Here is a 15,899-nt window from a genome sequence, read left to right on the forward strand (position 1 = left end):
TCTGCTTTCAGGTGATATCGACCTGGTAGGGCGTACTCGGAGCGGTTCAGCGACACCTGCGGAAGTGGTCGAATCTTGATACAGACCACGAAAGGCATTTCTACGCGTATTCTTGGGGGAGACCGGAGTTTCAAGTTCGAAAACTGAGGTCTGAAGAATCCCAAACCGAACGGGCGATAGCGTGGATGAACAAGCAGCAGTGCTAATTTCATGGTTTAAAACAGGTTCCACAACAGCTGGTCGAACATGGAATTGATTATGATTGTAAATAAAGCCACCGTATCCGCTTCAGAGAGCCTGTTCTGTAATGCCTGTCACTCTTTGTGCGGTTTCCTGTTCGGCGTTGCACTGGCCACCAGGTTAAGCAATATAAACTTAATAAGTTAATAAACAACATTTACAAATCCACATATCTTTACAGCTTCTGCGAACTAGCAATGATGCTATTTGTCTATTTATCTAAACAAAGCGCTTCCCAAACAACTTTTTCTTTGTCTTCTCTTGATTTGTTCTGTTTTGTTTCACGCATCAGTTTCCCACTAAAACAGTCTCTCCCTTGACTTCACTAAAAGAGAATTACTGCAACATGGTTCTTTGTAATGATGATACATTACAATAGAGCAGAAAATTATGGATGTAGATAACAAATAAAGTTGCATACTAAATGAAAAAGTACTCTGTTCAAGCTCATTATTATTATTGAGGCATACTTTGTCGTTTTATAGAGTAGTAGGTTACCATTATTTACAATCTTTATCACAGTAGCTTGTGCTAAAAACAGAATATAAGAAGCAATATTCAAGTATCTCTTATGAATGACAGGACTTATTCCTGTACCGAGATATTATTTTATGCCACATTGTTGTACTCCGTTTTTACTAATACAACAATACAATCTAATACACACACTTCCTAAAGATATTCATTTTTTTTGCCCAACATAAACACATTAATGCATTTAATGAAAAAAACCCACCATAACTAAAAATTAACACAAAATTTTTAATGGTGGGATATAAAATGGGTTAAAATAAAATAATTTTTAATATTATAAAAAGGCATCAATACGCCACCAGAAAGATGATGGCAATTTTCCTGATGGTCAGATTATCTTAGCTATAAACTCCAGGGTTTCCCGTATGCAATGTAATTGTCATCGACATTTTTTGTATTTGAGAAATGAGCTTGCATGTTTTTCTTACTTGGTGTTTACGCATCCACCTTACGCCAATGCAAATATGTCAGTTTTACATATCTTTATCTTGGGGGTTCCCAAAATTGGCATATTTTTAATACCCAAGGGACGAAGTTGCCAAAAACATTTTTGTCCCCTGTTCTTCCGCCAACAGTACAGATTTGATCTAGAGAGTATCTATATTGACATATAAATGTGTAACCCCGTAACAATGGATTATTACAAAAAAAGGAGCCACTCAAGAATATGGCCATAACTTGCGAGACTAAAGAAGATGATCAAACCAAACAATAACAGCGATCCGTGAGTGGCACCAGGAGACTTTTGTACTGAGGATAATAAACGATGGAGCGGGACGAAGTGATTAAGACAACCATCGACACCAGGAGTTCCGATCCAATTTGTTTTGAAGCCATTGTTCCAATTTAAATATTGTCTTTTTTTTTTAAAGCCCTAGTTTTTCCCTTTCGCGCGTGGAAATAGGGTCCTTTCCTACTCGGTGAAAAATACTTTTTTGTGCATGTGGAATTATCCCGGTTCTGCTAAGTGAGCATGTTCCCTGTCTCCTTTTGCACATGTGCTTAAAGCTCTGTCTAAAACCAGAAGGACCCTACTGTTCCCTCAGGGAGGAAATAAGTGACACCCGTTGGTTTCCCCCCGAATTGGAAAAAAGTAAAAAAAAACTCACACTGACACACCTTAATCCTTCAAGGTTGTATACTGGGTGTGACGTGAATTTAAAATGAAAACCACTAAGGAAATGTCCAAAAACAGGAGGTTTTTTTTGACCCCAAAGGTTTATTTTTTTCGGTGCGCACACTGATGCACAGAAAGCTTTTGTATTTTTTTTCCCCTACCAAACTTCCTTGGAAACATGGGAAAAAGGAACTTTACTATTATAGTTTAGCGCGAACATTACAATGCTGGACAACGCTGGGAGAAAAAAAAACCACACTAAATCCGAAATTTTTATGTTTAAAGTATTATTTTGATTATCGGCTTAACCGGGGATATTTGGGTAGTCTACAAAAGATTTCTGTCTAACTTAAAAACCAGTCATTTCTGAGTCTATACCACAATACACAGTCGATTAGATAAAATAATTTATTTGAAGGATTATCCTGCTTTTTGAGAAAAAATAAGAAAACTAACCCAATAATTAGTTTATCAACGCCGTCATGTTTGTTTTCCATTTTTCTTATTGTTTAGCATACAACAGATAGAAAAAGTTTTTTTTCCGTTTTTTTTTCTTTTTTGTTGGTGCTCTTTTTTTTTTCTCTACATTTTGGAATGCCACTTATTGTTTTTTTCCAATGCAAGTGAATTGTTAAAATTACGCTGTTTTAGTGATATAGCGAGGAGCGTTTTTACCTATGAGGGTTAAGGAAAATCACAAAAACGTTGATCATTGTGGTAAAATTCTTTTATGTTTTTTTTTTGAAAACATTCAAACACCTTCTTGTGTTGTGCAATAAAACCAACCAGAATGGACACCGAATAGAAGGCTATTAAATGAATTTCTACCATAGGTTGAATGCCAATGTTCTCGTAGCAACTGGCGTGGTGTTCAATTGGTTGATGCGCGCGTGAGGGTCACTCTTAAGCCTAATACTCCCTTAAAAATGTTTTTTTTTTTTTCGGTCACATCTTTTTGTCTTATTAATGATGTTTGTCCACCCCAAATCCGCAATCTCCTTCGGATCCACAGAATTACTGAAACACCATTTTTCAACCATTGAACAACTGGAGAAGGCCCAATAGCATAGAAGAGAAAATCGAAACGAAGGAAGGAAAAACAAATCTCAATAAACTTTAATTTTTTTAGAGGCAGAGGTTATCACAATGAAAACTGTTATGGCTCAAATCGAAAAAGAAAGAAATGTTTAGTTAAAAAATTGAAAAAATTTTTTTGTCAACAATATTCTGAAAATGAAAATGGACCAAGAAATAAATGCCGCGAAAACAAAATGAAATGCAAAAATTCTTACAATAAGGGTCCCCCAAAATTTGAAAGACACACAAAAAAGTCACAAATATCATACTTTGGCCACAAATTTAAACAGGCAAACCCAGCATTTATAGTAAATTGTAAACTGAAGACGACTTGTAAATAAGGTCGTTCTTCTGTCCCCCTGAAAAGTCGGAAAAGTAATGCAAAGAAACGTTTTCTTTTGTTGATGCCAATTAGCCACAAAAATTGCCCCAGACTCTCCCACCAAAAATTGCAATTTTAAAGGAACATTTTGTGTACACCGAAGAATAGATATCGCCTAATGTATGCCTGAGAAGGAAACAACCACAGACGGCTCGCACACACAAGGTTATCTGATGGCTTAAGATGCCCTCACAGCCCCTTTTGATATTGCTTTTTTTTTCGATGTAATGCTGGTAGAGCGAAAAAATTCAGTAGCACGACAGTGAACAGTGCCGAAATACTTATCCGTAGCTTTAGAAGCTCCCATATCGGGATGTGCTTTTCAATTTTCCGTGCAAAAGAGTTGTATCTATGAGGGCTTAAAGAAAGCAAAGACGTAGACATATATGATTTGTTATGACAAAATCATTCATCACATTGTTGTTCAGTGTTTTTTTTTAATACTTATAGATTTATAATTCGGTATGAAAGACCCGGAGTATAATGAATCCCAAGTACATGCTTCCTCTCACATCCAGGAAACCGTTTTTTTTTTTGTGTCTCAAAAAGGCGTGTGGACACCAAATAACAGAAAAACCTGAAGGAAGAGGCGGCGCAAACCAATAAAATGGAGAGGAGATGGCTGTACTGACACACCGAAACCAACAAGATGCCCAAAGATCCTTCTGGCACATACCCTGTGGAGGGCCAAGCAGCAATTCCGGAAATGGCACAACAGTCCTTTAACCAATATATTCAACCACAGAAGGAAAGGCCAAGGAAGAAGAAAGAACGGATTTTGAGCTCCCCTTAAAAGCTTGATTGGCTGTACGCCTTCCTTTTTTTTTTTTAATCCAGAGGAAAACCTAGTGTGTTTTTTTTCTTTTTTGTTCCTTCCACCACCGCTCTACCTTTTTCCCGTGTTTTTTAAAAACAGAATTACCAGAACTTGCCATGAACATCAACACTTCGCAAATTTCCTCACTGAAAAATAATCTTAAATTTCATGTAATTTTCCTAAGTTTGAGATAAAAGATAAAGGGTTTCTGCTGGTTACAGAGTTGGTTTTTGGTCACTTTCCATATTTTTTGGTGGGATTTTCTTTGGCCTTTTTTACTCTTCTTTTGTTTTTTTTTCTATGAATAGTTTGGTTTTTGCATATGTCTGAAAAGAGAAGGGTAGAAGCAGTTTATGTGTTCTTTTTTTCTGGGGGGTTTATTTTTGTCTTATATAACCTTTGTATCAATATGTTTATCTGCTTTGCTCATTTGAAAACCTTGCCGAAAAAAACAGGATTTTAAATTTTTCCTATTTTTTTTTGGTGTTTGCGACCCTTTTTCGTTTTTTTTTTAAAATATGTTTTTTTTTTTTCAGAAAAAGAAATAGAAATGAAACCATTTTTTTTTTTTTTTTTTAAAAAATTAATAATTAAAGATTTTTTAATGAAGAGGGCAAATGTCCAGGGGAAAAAAATTCTTTCTTAATTTTACCCAATTTAAACATGAAATGAAACATAAAATTTGCAAAAAAATCTTATTAAAAGGTTCATCTTTTTTCTTCCAAATTAACAATCTTTACACATTCCTTAACCCATTTTTTTGAAAGCTTAAAAAATTAATTCCAATCCTAAAAAATTGTGTTTTTTTGTGGGGTTTAACCAATTTAACTTCCGCCTGTTAATTTAAATTAACACATTTCAACAAAAATTATTTAAAAACTTTTGTCTTGGTTTTAATTATTCACTTTTTTTAATGCTGCCTTATTCTTTTTTTTAGGGGGATAAAAAACTTTTTAAAGATATGTTTTTTCCTAAAATTGGTGGAATCAAAAAAAGCCTTTCCAGAAATTATTTTAGAAAATTAGCCCTTTTTTTTTTTTTTTTTTTTTTGATTTGAAGTTGGTTGGGGCAGAATTGCCCCAAAAAAGTTGCATGTTAAGTTAAAAGGGAAAAGATTTTGTTACAAGACTTTTTTTTTTCAAAACAAAATCAGAGGACCCGAGGTCGGATCCCGAACTTTGGGAAAAGGAGGTTTTTTTTTTTTTTTTTTTTTTCCTTTCCGAGTTTTTTTTTTAGGTTTTTCCAGAATATTTTTTACTTAAAGTTACCCTTTTTTTTTTTTTCGCTTTTTAGGGTGAAAAAGAAAAAAAACGACTTTTGCTTTTTTTTGTGGTTCCTTTCAAAGTAAAAATTTTTTTTTTTTTTTTTTTTCCAATTACAATTAAGAAATTCTTTTTTAAGTAAATCACTTTTTTTTTTTTCAACAGGCCTTCCATAAACAGACTTGCATTGAAATCAAAAGCCCCTAAATTAAAAGTGAATTACTAACAGCGAAAAGGGGACCCCTCTTAATACAAAAAAAGTTTTTTTTTTGGCAGCCCAAAAAATGAAGGAAAAGACTTACCCTACATTTCCCACGTTTTTGTAAAGGGTTGTCCCCCAAAATGTGTTAACGTTTAAGCCTTTAAAAATTACCAATCTGGATTGTTGAGTTTTCCCCCCATAATAGATGACTTTCCTACTGTCCCCCTGTGCTTTTTTTAGTAAAACCCACTTCCCAAAAAGTATGTGAAAGNGTGCGTGCGTGCGTGCGTGCGTGCGTGTGAGAGAGAGAGAGAGAGAAAGAGAGAGAGAGAGAGAGAGAGAGAGAGAGAGCAGTTCACGTGAGTCAGGCAACTCGCGCAGGACAATACCGGAAGCTTGCAAGTTAGGATTCAAAATAAAAGCATGCAATTTTGCAGAAACCAACAACACTATGTCAAAGTCAAAGTGTATTATATGCTTATATGATATGTTCATTCCACAACCATATATATATATGCTATATATCTGTATTATAATGTACTGTATATTAATGTGTTTAACTGTCTTTAAAACATAATACTATATTTAATTTGTACTTTTTTTGTCTTTTGAAACAGACAATTATCATTACGACTGTATGCTATACTAATCACATTATATATTTGTCTGGTTTACAGACATGTATTTGCTGCCTCTGCTCCTAAAATGACACCACTGTTAGACATAATGTTTTCTAATTGCTCTTTTATAGTTTCTATGTTACTTTTAGTCTCTTAAACCTCTTGTGATAAAGCCCCTTTCTGCTAATGTTATGGAAAACAGCGCCTTAGAAACTCAAAATAATGAGATATTATTCTGGTAGAGTTTTTTTTAAATAATGAGAACGTTGCTCATTATTGTAAGATATTAAGTTTATATTTTCAGTTATTAAATCAGTGTTTTGAGATAAAATGTAGTCCTTTTCTTGCTGACATTTCTCATTGCTTTGACAAAGTGCAAAAGCATTATTTTAAGACAGTACTGAGTCATTATTTTGAGTTTTTCATTTTAATGATTTACAGGATCTTTTTTAAAATCTTTTTTGTAAATGTTCATCTTATTCATTTCTTGTAATGCCGGAAATGGGCTTTTATCAATTGTGATCCTACTCGAAGGGTAAAAGAGTAGGCTTATATCTTATTTTGAAATTCATAACCGGATATAATTGTTTCGTTTGTCGCTAGCTTAGTGTCAGGTGTGTAAACACCATGGTAAACACAAGCAACGCCTGTCCAGCTCCCCGCACAACAACAGACGCGCTTTCAGAGGCAGGAAGAGACGCGAGAGAGAGAAAAAAAAAGTAATTTAACATATTGTTTAGTTAACAGAAACCTTTGTAAAGTGACAAGTGTGTGGATAATACGATATATATAAAAGGAAGAAGAACACGTCGCTTCGAGATTTTCTTAGCAGTCTTGGTAGAGCGGCTGCCCCGGACTGTCCACCGCAACCTACACGGTAAATTAACCAGGATTCAACTGGATTTTGTTGTACTATTTATAAGAATTATGTCAAGCGTCAAGTAAAAGCTGGTTACTATAACACTATGCGTGTGTCCCGTTGCTTTTGTAAGTTTACAGACACACCTGAAAGTAACGTACGAACTGTGCACAGGTGTGCGAAGGTTTAATTAATTGCTTCTGATTGCTGCTGTTCCATTTTTAGCTTTACAACACACTATCTGTAAATCATTGAGGCAATTTAGTGTATTATTTCTGCTCAGAAAGTCAAACTATTTATTTTACAATGTCAAATGTATCCTGGAGGGCCCTATACAGTCTTTGTGGTCCGTCTTCGTTCCCTTTTTATCAAAGTGTGCATCCGGCATGGCAGGTTTGTTGGGTTTAGACATAACAAAGTGCCTCTTGTATACGGACTAATTTCCTCCTCAGACCTCAACTCCATTCCAGACCATAAATCAACATTTTCCTTATCAAGGAACCCTGCATCCATCTCTCCAAAACAAATCTTATTGCTTTTCTTTTCTTTTTACTCAAGTAACATACACCTGGATACTGTTCTTTGCTTGTGAAATCTGTGGTACAGATGGATTTCTTTGCATTCACACTAAAATCTCCCACCTATTACTTTTCTGGTCTAGGACAGATTGTTCCAGTTTTGTGAACCTTTGTAAACCTGTAGCATCATTAGGACTTAAGGAAATATAGGTCTGCCCCATACAAAATAAATAGGGATGCTGACTTTTTGTAAACTACAAATGCTGAAATACCAAAAATAGGCTTTACCTTCCAGCTCTGTTGGAAAGCATTGGACCAAAATGTAGTCAACTCGTGGTTACAAGAGGATCATTTATTGTCTATTGGGAGACAATGGTAGACTCTACGCCAATAACAACACAAAACAATCAGTGGTCTACTTCCTGGTGTGTATGTAAGAGAGAGTGGTTAAGGATTTGGATGACTTGCCTTAGGGCACAGCAATAGCATATGTGAATTCTTAAAATGAATGGCATTCCCCCTGTGATGTGTATGCAGCCACTTTTGTCTCGAAACAGAGGCACTTTTCATGGGACCAGAACTCCACAGTTAGTGTGTTACTAGGAAGAAATAGGAACTTAATTCAGTGTTTCCCACACAAGACTTTATTGTTGGTTAATTGGATGTATGCTGCATGTGTGCACAGCAGCTCTGTAGTGTGTTTATACTTCATTCAAGTAACAAAGCTAAAAAAAAGCTCTTTCTATTTATTAGGCGCAGCTGCCTCATTTGTAAACAAATGTCCAATACTTAGAACGAGATGATAACACAACAAAGAAGAAGAAACAAACTTAACATTGGAAAGTCTCTCCCACAGCCCTCAAACTCAACCGGATGTTATATTCAAATTGTTCCCAGCCTAAACACACACAGAGATCAAGTGCTTACCTCAGCAGGCCTGAAAAAGGGCGGACTGTGAGCCTTGACAGTGGGAGGCCACAGTTTATTTGCATTAATAATGTCTCAAGTGATTTTATTAAGCGCATGGCAAGCATCCCTCAAACATCTTCAGAGGATCTGCTGCGTCAGCATGTCAGGGTTGTAGCATCCCCGGGGAGTTATTGAGTTCTACATGACAGGAATATAATGACTCTGCAGATTTAGGATTGGGGTTATTTTGCATTTTATCAACTCTAAATCCAGTTCTAAATCTGCTTATTTCAGATCTCTTGTTGGATTTATTTGTGTAATTGGGTAAGGATGAGACCATTTCTTAGTTATAAAACTGTATTTTCATTGTCCTTAATACAGTAACAAAAGAAAGTTCAACAAATCTTAAACCAACAATAAGGAACTTTTAATTTGGTGTTGATTTACCGCCCCATTGACTGGTAGTGTGTTCCTAGAATCCAGACTGGTTTTCCCATGAGCACCACCACCTCGTGTTGCAAAGATCTTACTATTCTTCAGTTTTAAACACAGACTGAATGACGTATTATAAGCTACGGTTGATTACCTGTTTGTCATCATGCTTAAATTCGCAGATAGCTTTGCTTTGCTTCCTTTGCTCGGAAAATGCATTAGCTCCATCAAACCATTAAAAAACGTTAAACATTGGTTTAGCTTAATGGTTTAATTTTTAAAGATTAGCTAGCTTTGTTTAAGTCTCCAATCTAAATTCAAATATTGATTTTTAAAAAAGCATGTCTTGCAATTTTATTCATTCATTAGTTCCATACCGGTCTAAGAACAAGTAGACCAATCGGTATTGCTTTTATATACTAAAAGTAAAATACTCTTTCCTCGAAAAGACATGCGTTTTAAAACTGGGAATTTTACCAATGTATAATTCTGGTTTACTACAGATTGGTTCTTCTTTGCTAGTTTTGGGACTGTTTTTAACAACTCTGTCGTCCATAAAGAAGTCTGACAGGGAAGGAAAGACGAGCAGCCAGAAATTCAGACGGGTTTAAACAAACTCTCAGGTAACCTAAAGTATATGGAAGAGAAAACAAAGGGGAGTAAAGAACTCCTGACCAAGACTATCTGTTGTAAACGCCCATCACAGTTTAGAGACCAACTTCCTGCTTCAACTTCATCTACTGGATTTACCTTAGTCATGCTTACACACAGTGTTCCTGTGCTGTGAGAGAATATCACACATTTCAGGTGTGCTCACTTTAGATTATTTTCGATACCAAAAGTTCACCCCTTTTCTTTGGAACACACCTTGTTTGACTTTGTTGAATCTTGAAAAAAGGTTGTGAAGGTGTGAGTATTTATTAGTCTAAAACCCCCTGTTTCATAATAGATTATGTGTTTTCTGTAAGTGACACCTCTCAGTCGTGCTGCTGTTGTGAATGTTTACTTTTGAGACGTTTAACTGGAGGTCCCTCCATTCTCTGTGTTATACAGCTCTGCAAACCGTCTCGTTGAAAAACAAATAGTGAGGGAGAAACTCTAGAAGCCAAGACAACAATGGGAACTCAGTGGGAGGTGTTTTGTTGTCAGAAGCAACATGAAGACCTTGTTGTGTTTTAAGATTTCCTGAGAGCCCGTCAAGTCAAATGAAATGTTGATTTAGAGTTTTGTGGGTTTTCTTTGTTTATGTAGTGTCCCATTGTGCTAAATTGAGTCCCCTGCTGCTAGTTGCTTGCTGTAATTAGTGATGTGGCACAGTTTCCCACACCGCAGCATTTCAAACAGACAGAAAATAATGACACTGTTTTTTTTCCTCAAACAATAAGCTGCGTGTAGTGCAAATTAAACTACAGGCTTCTATACTAAGGTTTGTTTAATCTGTATACATCATGAGTTTAACTTTGTTTTGTTCTGTTGAAGGAAGAGTGCTGTGTGGATTTGTATCCGTTAGCTTTGTTGGCAGTCTGCTGTAATATCCTGCAACACATTGTAAGAAGCACTGACAATATGCTCAATCCACGACTCGTGCTGTATGTTGACTAAACACAATGAGTGCAGAGTTGGCCTCAACCGCCACTCCTTCCTTCCTCTTTCTCCTTATGGATAGATTTTCATGTAGCTTCCAATCTTTCTTTGAACTTGTGGTATAGCATATGGGGTTTACTGAGATTCTGATCTGATCTGATTAAGTTGTCAGTCACACATCAGTTTTGTAAATACTTCTTGACCTTGGACTGCATGGGAACAAGTCTCTGTAAATAACATGCGAGCAAATCATGTTCTTATCTTTCTAACACAAACCATCGATTAAAATACACAAAATATATGATTCAAACTGTTTCTTTAATCATAAATGTATATTTGAACTATACTCTTTGTTCTCAACCACACATTTTAACCAGAAACCCTTTCATGCATGAATTATGAAAACTTCAATCTGGATTTTTTTACCAAGTGTTTTTATTGCTCTTGGGGCATGAAAAACAAGATTTTAACTTTTTAGTTTCTTTTTATCTAGTTTTTTCAAATTTAGAAAAAAATGTTTTTGTATGTCAACCCAGGTGGACAGTATGCGTTAAAGTTTGAACTGAAGACATGTACATTTGGAAAAAATGATAAATAAAGATGTGCAAACTTAAAATGATATTATAATAACATAAGTATATTGATTTATACTTTATAGTGGCAGTGTATGGGATGATGCAATAGGGTCCTATGTAGGGACTGATGGTGCAACCATGCCATCAAACCCATGCATATACAAGAAAACACCTTTTGAAAAGCTGTCCACTGTAGTAGCCTCTATGCGTGAAAGGGTTAAGAATAATATGAATGATTAGCCGCTATATTGGAAATTGTGTGCATTTCTTTTCATTCACATGAATTGATGGTATTTGTGTTACTTGGCTGTAATGCAACTCTTCAGACCATAAAAGCAAAACATTAGAAGGTACCCTGCAGGGTTTTCTTCAGGAAAAGCACAGTAGCCTGATGTTTACATTCAGTGTTTCTCAGCAAAACGTGCTGTGTTTATCCCTAAAGCCTAACAAATGTACTAAATGCATGTTACCTTATAAATCATTTAAAAAGTCGTTCTTAAATCTGCATATTTAAGAACTAGCATGGTTTACATCCCTGTTTATGTTGTTCAGCAGCTTTCTCTTGTATTTGCAGAGGGACGTCACACAGGCCCTGTGTTACGTTCCCTTCTGAGCTAGGGGAATAAAAGGGAAGCAACACAACCAGATTGGTATTGGTATAATTATAAGTGGCTTTAATGCACAACAGGTGAACAAAATGGCAGGCAAACAGCCTGAAACAAACAAAAGAGCCAAAAACACCGGTTTAAATAACAATAGAGGCCACAAAGGCGCAAGTTTAAATGGGCAACCAAACTAAGGGAGGACTCTAAAAAGTGAGTCTAAACGCATACTGGGAAAAATAAATACTAATATAAAGAACGAAACAAAACCTCACTTTAAAAGTGGTACAACTAACCAAAGAATCTATACAAAACACAGCTAAACTAAAGGCAACAGTCACACAATACTAACCACTCTAAACACAGACCACACAAGTTAACCACAGAACAAAGAGCAAGTAGCGAGGTGAGGGAGGGATGTGTGTAAGCTTATGGCGGTGCCCCGGGGGGCAGTTAGTATTAAGGTTTCGGGGCGCGAAATCCATGCGGCAGGGAGTCGTGGGTGAGTATCTGTGTTGACGGGGGGGTAAGGGAGGCGGGAGGTGTCGCCCCGACTTTCGTATATATTAGACGTGTTGGAGTAAGAAGTAGTATGCGAGGGTTTTCTAGTGCGAGGGTGTATATTGAGGGGGTTATTTGTGTGAATTGAGCAGTGGCCACTGTAAAGGAAAATTAGAAGACGGTTTCTTTATGGACTGGAAAGAGAACGGGCACGCCGCAGTGGGTGGGCGGTGTTGGAGGGACGGGGTCCGTTTGGCGGCGCTCCCGGGACCGCGGGAGGCGGCGACGCGTAGGTGGGGCGCTCCGGTCGGCAGATTGGCGAGGAACGAGGAGGAGTGTAGGTGTGGGCTGTTGGGCGGGGACTGGGCTGGGTCTGCGATGACAGTAACGGAGGGTGACGCAGGTGGAGTGTGATGTTGGTCTTTGTTGAATGATGTTGGTTGTCTAACAAGCAGGTTCTTGTTGTGTGCGATGTATATAGGGTGTGTACTGGGGGCGCGTGGAGAGTGGTGTGTGGAGAGAATGTCGTATATATAGGGGAACTCGTGACCGAGGGGGGGGCTCCGGCTGGGGAGGCGATTGGGGGCGACGCTATTTGCAAGTGCGAACTTGGAGCGGAGTGGCGCGGCCAGCGCCCGTACAGGATGGTTATGCAGCGTGGAGAGGTCTCTGGCGTTGCGCCACGGTGTTTATATTTTGTTGAATTAGATTGGTGTACGATGGCGCGGCGTAAGGGATGGCGAGGGGAGGGAGCAGGTGGGGAGGTGCAACAAGGGTGGGGCACAGCGATAGTGAGAGGAATCAGCGCACGGGTGGGTCGAATGCTGGCGCCCGGGGGAGGTCGTCACGGCACCGAGACAGACGAGAGTAACGCGGAGGGCTGGGCTGCGTTTCCTGGGGGTGGCGGAGGTGAGGAGGGGAGACCGGGCCGGGGGGCGCGTCCGGCTTTGGAACTTAAGATGGGTCGTGTATTATAAGAGCGGCGCTGACAGAAAGTGATGACGGGTGAGACCGGGGTGGTAGGGGGAGGGAGATGGCTGTAGCCGTACCTCCACGTTAGGGTTGCTACATGATGTGGCAGGGGGGGGCATTTTGAGCTAATTATGGTCTGTAGGCGTGTTGTCGGGATCTAACTTCACTTTTATTCGAGTTATTCCCTGTGGTGTTGTTGGAAACGGTTGCCAAACTGATAGAGTATTCTATTATTTTTACTAATTTGTCAACAAAGCCGTTTACAAATTAAACAGAAATCGAAACAATTTGTCACAACAGCACGTAGAACAAATTTTATCAAAAAAGAAACATTTCTCACTAAGAGCGTAAAACATATTTGGGCGCGAGAGGAATGTAGGAAAACCGAGTTGGGGGGCGGAGTCGACAAAAGCGCGGGATTGACGGAGGTTAAGAGACGAGAAGAGGGGGCGTTACATTAGCGACCACTAAGATCGTTTTGGTATATTTAGGAGTTCGTAATAATATTGAATCAGGAAGATGATTTTGAGCAGTTGGTAGGAGCTTACAGAGTAGTTTAGGCGACAAAACTAACTTTTGTAGGTGCAGGTCAAATGGTGAGGTAGATATAATGAATGGTTGAGGTAGCAGCTATACGTTGTATGGAGGTGCTTGGTGGGTGGTCGGGATCATGGGGAGGGGACTGTGAGGTCAGGAGGGGGAGTCTGGGATCGGGAGGGCGGGGCGAGAGCGGTGCGGCCGTCGTTAGGATAGTTAGGTACGTGGACTACAGTGAGGTCGGTAGCGGGGAGAGGAGGAGAGTCCTGGCCGAGGTGGTGACTAGACAGTAGTACGCGGGTAGAATGCCTTCTATCCGATAGTGGATGCGCGAGAGTGTCGTCTGTCAACAGAGTTAGGAGGCGTCGCAGTAGGTAGCATGGAGGTATGAAGGCCGATGCATGTGTCGATGTCATCGCGGAGAGCGTAGTATGTACACGATGAGAGGACTATAATTCGGGTGGCGCTTGGAGGAAGTCATGACAAATAGGGTTGTTTCGATGGCGTTAATAGGCTAATGACTAGACCTTTCGGAACTCAGTGTATAAACGGGGGAAAAGTTGTAGTTTTACTGGAACCGAAGAAAATCGGTAGTGTATCGTATAGCTTTTGTTAAGGCGACCAGTAGATAGAGCTGCACACAAACCATTTACAAAAGTTTACATAATGGGTTTTTTACTAAGTAGAATTCCTAAAGAGTTGTGACAGCGTCGTAACTAAACCAACAAACAGATCAGCTTATACAGAAGATAACCAGATATACCACGTAAACCGAGGACCAGTCATTATTATATGACGAAGACTGTCTACCCTATTGAATTAAAAACACACTTCTTTCTCGTTAGAGTGACACAACGTCTGAATGAACTTTACGAATCTCTCGCTTCTAAAAAAGAGTTCACTTCCCTCCCTTTAGTGAACCCTAAGAGGAGTCAAATTAAAGGTAAAGTAAAGAAGAATTATATAAGAGCCCGTGGCGTCTCAGATATAAAGAAAACAAGCAGGACTTAACGACAATTTACAACCATATTAGCCCAGATCAGAAACAACAAAAATGGTTACGAGACGTTCACAAAACCTATCTCACTTATCTACTACTAATTTACCATGCAAGACCTTTTGTAGTCTTCCCTTAAACACAACTTGAACAATTGGGATTTCTAACATGAACTCTACAAAGACATCAGTAAGAAACAGTTTCACGTAGCGAGTACGACTGTCACGATTTAACCAGTGGAATTAACTTCGTCGTACAACTTGAGCGCGACACACATGAAAATTTGATGTGTCGGGGGGACTATTGACGAGTGGGAGGGCTGGGCTAGAAGATGCTCCGAAAGCGTATTGCGAGAGAGACGAAATAATAGAGAGACGTACATCGGAAAATTTCAATTCAACACAATCACTATTCGAGCAAATAAGTCTAAATAAATGAACATTGGTAAGTATTGATTGACTTTGGACAGTGGGAACGTCCGCTATGCGTGGGATCTAAGTCACCAAAAGTTGAAAAATTGTGGTTGCATGGCTGGATTCTTTTATCAAGCAGAGAGGTTCATGGTGGGGATACTGAGTTACAATTCTCCCATCGTTGGATACGTCGTCAAGTAACGTCCTAGAGTCTCTCCGTGTGAAATAACGTATTATTGTAATAAATACAGTCGTTGTCGACTGAACATCATTTCCTCGAGAGAGGAGAGAGAGAGACGCCCGTGTTGAGTGATGTGAGTGTAGGTGCGCACGGTGGAGCTGGGTGTAGGGTCGTATGCGATGAGTTTGTGTTTCACTCTTTATATTTCTGTTTTATTATTGAATAAGGGAAGATGTCGTTTACGTGTCTGACACGTCATAGAGAGTAACAAATGCCGACCGACGGAAGGACCAGCACGTAGAGACTCACAAAGTCGACGATCACAGCAGCAGATACGAGTTTAATCGACAGCGCCGAACGGATTGGGACCGTAAGCCACGGTAGGAGGGACCAAGGGCGGAGGGACTTTCTAACGCTACCTTGTGTAGGCCGCGAGGCTGCTGTGAGGTTAGCGTACGCGGTGTCGGCCGCGTTGTGGACGACCTCTGAATGATGTGCTTCGAACCAAGCGCCTTGCCGACAGCGGCTGGATTATGAGTAGTAATGACCTCCTGAGAAGAGCTCCACT

The 15,899-nt window shown here is 38.9% G+C and overlaps 1 protein-coding gene across 1 annotated transcript in view; it reads left to right on the top strand.

The window, feature by feature from the left end:
- Positions 1-6,918: 6,918 nt before the first annotated feature.
- Positions 6,919-15,899, top strand: part of LOC104950656 (leucine zipper tumor suppressor 2) — a 47,777-nt gene continuing 38,796 nt past the window's right edge. The window contains exon 1 of the mRNA XM_010777201.1: positions 6,919-7,128. The gene's annotated coding sequence lies outside the window, so the exon portion shown is untranslated. The remainder of the gene's footprint in view (positions 7,129-15,899) is intronic.

Source organism: Notothenia coriiceps, unplaced genomic scaffold, assembly GCF_000735185.1.
Source record: "Notothenia coriiceps isolate Sejong01 unplaced genomic scaffold, NC01 NC01_scaffold00017858, whole genome shotgun sequence".
NCBI lineage: Eukaryota > Metazoa > Chordata > Actinopteri > Perciformes > Nototheniidae > Notothenia > Notothenia coriiceps.